The sequence below is a fragment of the Stegodyphus dumicola genome, chromosome 12, assembly GCF_044657685.1.
Source record: "Stegodyphus dumicola isolate Sdum_Otavi_A_Nest chromosome 12, ASM4465768v1".
Lineage (NCBI taxonomy): Eukaryota > Metazoa > Arthropoda > Arachnida > Araneae > Eresidae > Stegodyphus > Stegodyphus dumicola.
Window position 1 is genome coordinate 50,772,261 of NC_140779.1, and position 6,294 is coordinate 50,778,554.

The window sequence follows — 6,294 nt, forward strand, 5'->3', positions numbered from 1 at the left end:
GATGCTAAACTGTACTCATTGTTACGACTCATTGTTATGACTAATTTATATCTCGCTGAGAGTATATTTTTGACTTATAAAACAAATATATGTATATTGTAACTTACACATAAAACATTTCTGAAAAGATGCAAAAAAGCAATGCTTTTTCAAGTTAAACATTTTATAGAAAATATTTTAGAGTGACATAAAAATTCTTCCTGTTTTATCCTTCATAAATCATACTCAATTTCACATTGCTTATCCGTTGTTTTATCTCTTCATTGGTCACCAAGACAACTATGGTTTAGCTCACATAGATTAATAAACAACATGGATGAGATACCAAGCTGAAATGTAGATTTTTTAAGCAATTCATTGGTTGGGCTTATCCATGGAAGGTAAAACGTCTTTTTTGGCGTCTACTGCAAAACGTGAAGTCCATAGATTTGAAACTTCCTTGTCACTTAAAAATTTGTGAAAGATTTTGAATATACATCCAGATAGAAATTGAACATAAGTTATTAAGCATAAGAGAAAGAAATTAGAAAGTAATCTCAAGAGAATGAGATTTTATGAAGCAATAATATAGAAGTGTACAAAGCATGTTTCAATAACTCATTTTGCCTTACTTTCAGCTTCGTATATTATACGCTCAAAATGAAGTCAAGGATTATAGATGCCTTAGACATTCTAGCAAACCTACCCAGTATGCTAATAATATAGCTCTCTGTTTTAAAAGTACTGTTTTTAAGTCTATAGTTATTAAATATGAAACGTCTTAAGTACTCAGTATTTCCTTTGCGTCGGGTGCTTTGGTGGGAGTAATATCCAACGTAAGGAAAATAATTACAACTGAAATGATTTCTTAGATTCGTGTTTTATACAAATGATGCTGTACAACACAAGTACTAAGCTAGATTAATTATTTAAAATAACTACATAAAATTTTAAAAAATACGTAGCTTGCTTAAAAAATTTAATTTGTATCAGTGGCAAATAATACAAGTAGTTTATTACCATTTACATTTCCTATATAACACCAGTTTCTGTAAAAAATAATAACTTTTATTAATTAGGAAACGACATGTTTCTAAAATGAAACTAAAACTTTTTAAATAAAACGCGCTACATTACGCCTTTCACCAAAAGTCTAACATTTTATTCAAAATGTGCTCTTTTTGTACCAATCCTTCTGTTGGCAAGCTTGATCATTTATTTCATAGACATATTCCTGTAAACTCGTCTTTAAATTGACTTTAATGAGTTTGGTTAAGGTAACTCGGTATGGCTTCAGTATCCTTTTAGAATGCCTATTTCATCGCCATTTTTGCTTTCAGAAAACCGAAAATAAGCAAATCATATCAAGATTGCCAAATAAAATGGCTGTTGGATGATACGCACTTCATTCTGAGAAAAAATTTATGTAATTTGATGATTTCTATGTGGTAGAACACTGTCATGTAAAAATTATAAACTTCTTGGCTTTCAATATATTAATCTTAATATTTCTCCACTAGAAACATTAATACACACATTGCTTTTTGATAATTTCACTTTCTGGAACGACTTCAGGGTGAAATGTCGCCTGTTGAGTTGTAAAAACAAATTAACATTAAATTAGAAGAGATATGACATTTGTATTACATTTTTTAGCACTTGTGTCTAACAGAATCGCCTTACAGCTCTGCGTCAGTTCTGACAGGCGTAAATGGATCCTTTATCATGAGTTATCGTGAAGGGAGTGAAATGCAAAGTTCATTCAGACAGCAGTACAATCAATTTTAGCTTTAATAAGTCTTTATATAAAGACCTAAAACTATTACAAGGCAAATATCTATTTGACTGGTAATTGAATGTCGAATAAAATTTAAGCTCAAATAAATTCACAGTTCAGTTTAATCTAACAGGAACTACAGTTTTTCGTAACGGATAATGATGGGTTTAAAATTTCTATTTCAGTTTACCATTCCGATAGCTTTTCAACACAAGCCAGATTTAGTATCACCAAACATTTGCAAACAGCTAATTCAATACTCCGAGCGCGGCTCCAGTGTTTCTCACTCACTCATTTTCTTTTGAGGTTTCGACTGGCTTATTTAAGCATGGCAAAGTCGTCGAGAGCTACCTGCCTAAGGGAAGGGATCCCTGCATGGAGGACTTTCTGAGGGGAAATGGGACATACATACGATACACATGAGGAAAATCACAAAAACGACCACGCAGCCGGTCTGTTCGGCGGGATTCGAACCAAGGACCGAAATACCAGCATTCAGTGACTTCACCGGCTCGGCCACATCTACGGATCCGAAAAAGACTTTTTTTAATCCGCCAGCACTTCCACTTAAAATGTACATAACTGTCTGCAAAGAACGATTTGTGTTACTGAAGTAAGAAAAGGCAGTAAAAATGCAAATTAAAATAATTATTATTAATCCCACTGAAACTGAACTGACACAGAGAAGTGATAAGAGATGGAGGACTGGGCCACTTGATGGCTAACGGAGGTAAGCAGGTATTTGTTCCGCGCGCTCCATTTATCTCATTATCTCCCTGGTGTCCCAAAAAAGCTGCCTCGGTGGTTAATTGACAACTACTTCAAAATTACATGGCATTACAAATTAATGCATCGGAGTCACGTCTCGTACTTAAGAAGATCAGCCAACCATTTGTGGTTAACAAATAGTAAACAATAGTAAATTTCAGAATTTAAAATTGAGCTTAGTAGCCAAAGGCTTTACAAATTGATTTAAGAAGAAGTTTGCTCAAAAGCTTCTCACGGCTACTGAAAACGCAAATCCGAAGCACTGTTTTCTACCACAGCCGGCGAACCTAATAACGTGGCTTCGAAAAGCAGAAACATGCTCTGCTTTGCAATCCAATAAGCTCACCGTAAATACAACTTAAACCTGATTTGCAGTCTGCTAGAGAAACGAAAAGAGAAGTGACAATGAAGATCTAAATAATAATAAGAAAAGTAGTTATTCAAATTCAAAATAATAGTAAACTTACTCAATGTGTCTTTTGCTTTGCATATGGAGAAAATATCAAATCTCTTTTCATTAACTTTTTATTTTTAAGTCAAAAGAGCATGAAATGAAACGTTTAATATACCAAATTTGTCCTCTAGTATTCAATATAATCCTTACGGATCCGTAACAATACTTTTGAGTCCTTTCCCAATCAAGTCATCAATCTTGAAACTATCCTCCTTATCTATGTCTTATATTCAGTCTTTAAAATGTTCAGCATATGATATTCGTGCATTATTTCTTTCTGATTTCACAATACTCTAAGTGACAGCACTTCTTAGAAAATGCTTAGAATGCTTATCATAAACTTTTCATCGTTTATTTTAAGTAAAAACCTATTGTTACTAAATAAATTCAGATATTGTATCGTGTCGCTAATTTGAGAAGGAAACATTTGCTCGATTTATTTTTCGACTAATTATGTAGTTGTAAGACTATAATGCAGGAAATACACTTTAGGAAACTTCATCGGGTTTGTCTTCATTTTAATCAGAAAAGGTTAGCCGAAAGAGACCATTTTACTTATAAATGGTCCTATCAAGCAATTATTGGATGACTAAATAATTTATTGCTTGTCATCTGTTCCTGAAGTCTTATTTTGTTATTAATTATCAATACATCACTGATTATCGATAGGTCTCTACCTTCTGCTAAATATATAATGTTGTAGCAGTAAGTAAGTAAGTATAAATAAAATTTGATGGTAAATGACGCTGATCTCTAATTCTGAATGTAAACATCCGTCGCCTAATCTCAAAAAGAACTTTTTAATATTCTATAGTTTAATTTTCATTTACAAAGCCGAGTCGATTTTCAGTTAAAATATAAAAACTTTATTTTGTGAGCCCTTTTTAGCTTGTATAAACAGTGGGTTATTAAGTTTTCATATTTTGATGAAAAGTCTAATTTTTTCTGTTACTGAGATTGATTTGCGACCATATCTACAATCAACTTAATAGAGAGCGCAGATTGCCGAAAAAAAGTATCGAAATCAAAGTTAGTGTTCGAATTTCGTCGTTTAAGTAAAAGGTGAGCGTTACAATATCGGCTTCGAATATCTCATATGATAAAAGTAGCCTCTCTGAAAATTAGAGGAAATCTTGGCTTCGACCCAGTGGAAATTCAGGTCGTAGATTAATGCCCGATAAGTAGACTAGCGTCAGTGCATTAAAGCAGAATGCTAATATATGAAATGAAAAAGAGAATCTAACGGATTAGATCACTGTCAATCAATTAGTGTTACAAAGTCAAATCTTGTTTTCCAGCAGATACTATCCAAACTGTTTGATGGATTAAGATAACTAAGCTAGGAATAGTGACCTATATGAGGAAGGTCTTAAGTTTGGATCCGCCCGGCGACACAAGACTTTTTATAATGTCTCTATTGTAGTATCGTTTATTTTTAATGTGCAGTTAAAATTCACTGTATATCAGGTATAGTTTCCTCAGTTCTGTCATGAATTAAATTTCAGTTTAGAATCGGTAAAAAAAGAGAATACATAATTTGATATAATAAAATAAAACATTTATTTAAGTAAAAGTAAGTTTGTTACGTTTCGCCTTTAGTTCATTAATTCTGATCATTTGACAAGAACCGTCTATATAGGACTATCTCTGAAGCCCAATATATAAATTACCTACCTCACAAAAATGTAATAGGTAAAAGGTAACAGCTATTCTGACTAGATCTGAAGTTTGCAAACTTTTATCTGTCGGTACCTGGATGTTTATATTTGTAAGGAACGAAGTATGCCGAATTATTTATGTCTCATTTTTACCATGATTTACTTTTTGCCGTGTTTCCTACATATTAAGTATTAAATACAAGCATTGTATACTGCGGGAAAAAAATGGGGGGTGGGAGTCCTATATCTGCCGTTCTACTGGGCCCATTGACGAAATTCACATTGCGTTTTTCATGTCTCGAAAGCGCGACTTAGGATATATATTAGATTTATATACAGCATTGTTCTAATATAGGTATTTTGACACAAAATCGGTTTTTTTCTGAAATGATATGTCAGTCTTTCTCCATATTTCGATTCTACGACTCAAATTATGCCAAACTAACAAGTTTTGTAAAAATCACACGAGTAGTTTTTAAAAAATTAGTTCTCAAAATTTTAGCTCCTCAGTGTTAATTGAATTTGATATATATTTATTAATATCTCTTTTCTGTTAAATTTATTCTACCATTCATATTTCGAAATTTAAAACTAAAACAAATAAAACTCTCCATTTTTTATGATTTATTTTTTAAACTTGTATTTTTAAATAATTTTTATAAATTTTTCAAAACCATTTTGAATTATAACCTATAAAATTTTTGCCATCACCTTAAAATAGATGTATTTCTAAGCATACCTGCGAAAAATTAGAGTTTATTATTCAAAATTTCCTAAGATAGGGTTGAATTTACATTTTGGTGCGTTTTGAAATTTGGAGTATTTATTATAAGCGATAATAATGAAAAAGTGGTTTACGCACATTATTAAAAATATTTGAAAGTATGAAAGATTACTCTTTTCCCGCTCTTGGACGTTTAAAAAAAAAGGAAAGAAAAATTGGTTGGTATAATTTAAGAAGTTCGCCAAGTGAATCTGTAGCAGAAGCAGAAGAAGTGAAAAATCAGCAATGCCCTCGCCGGAAATCGAACCACGGACCTATGGAATACTCGCCAAGCTTGCAAACCACTACACCACGAATGCACGCTATGAAGACGCGAGAAACACCTTATAAATCATTCTTGGCTCAAATTGAAGAAAATGCGCCAAGATAAATTTTTTAATTTCTCAGTAAATTTCTACCAAAAAATTACAAAATATAATATTTTGACATAATTTGGGTCTTAGAATTGAAATACGGAAAAAATGATATGTTATTTCAGAAAAAGTTGTATTTCATGTCAAAATACCTATGTTAGAGCAATGCTATATATAAATCTAATATATACACTCTATAACAAAAAAGTCGATGTACCAAGGAGATGTCCGATCGAGACAAAAATTGGTGGATAGAAAGATTACGTACAGAATAAAAAACGATTAAAATTTCTGAAAAAAATGGATGATTTATTTCACAGTTACATAGTTACAAATTAACGAGTTCAATAAGGTGTTGACTTACTTCGATCCTGGATGCAAGCTGCCACACGCCGTGGCATAGACTGATAAAGCTCTCGGATGCTCTCCTGCGGTATTTCTTTCCAAATTTTCTAGAAGTGTCGGGCTAGGTAATCAACATTCACTGGTAGATGCAGTCGCCTTCCCATCATATTCCAGAC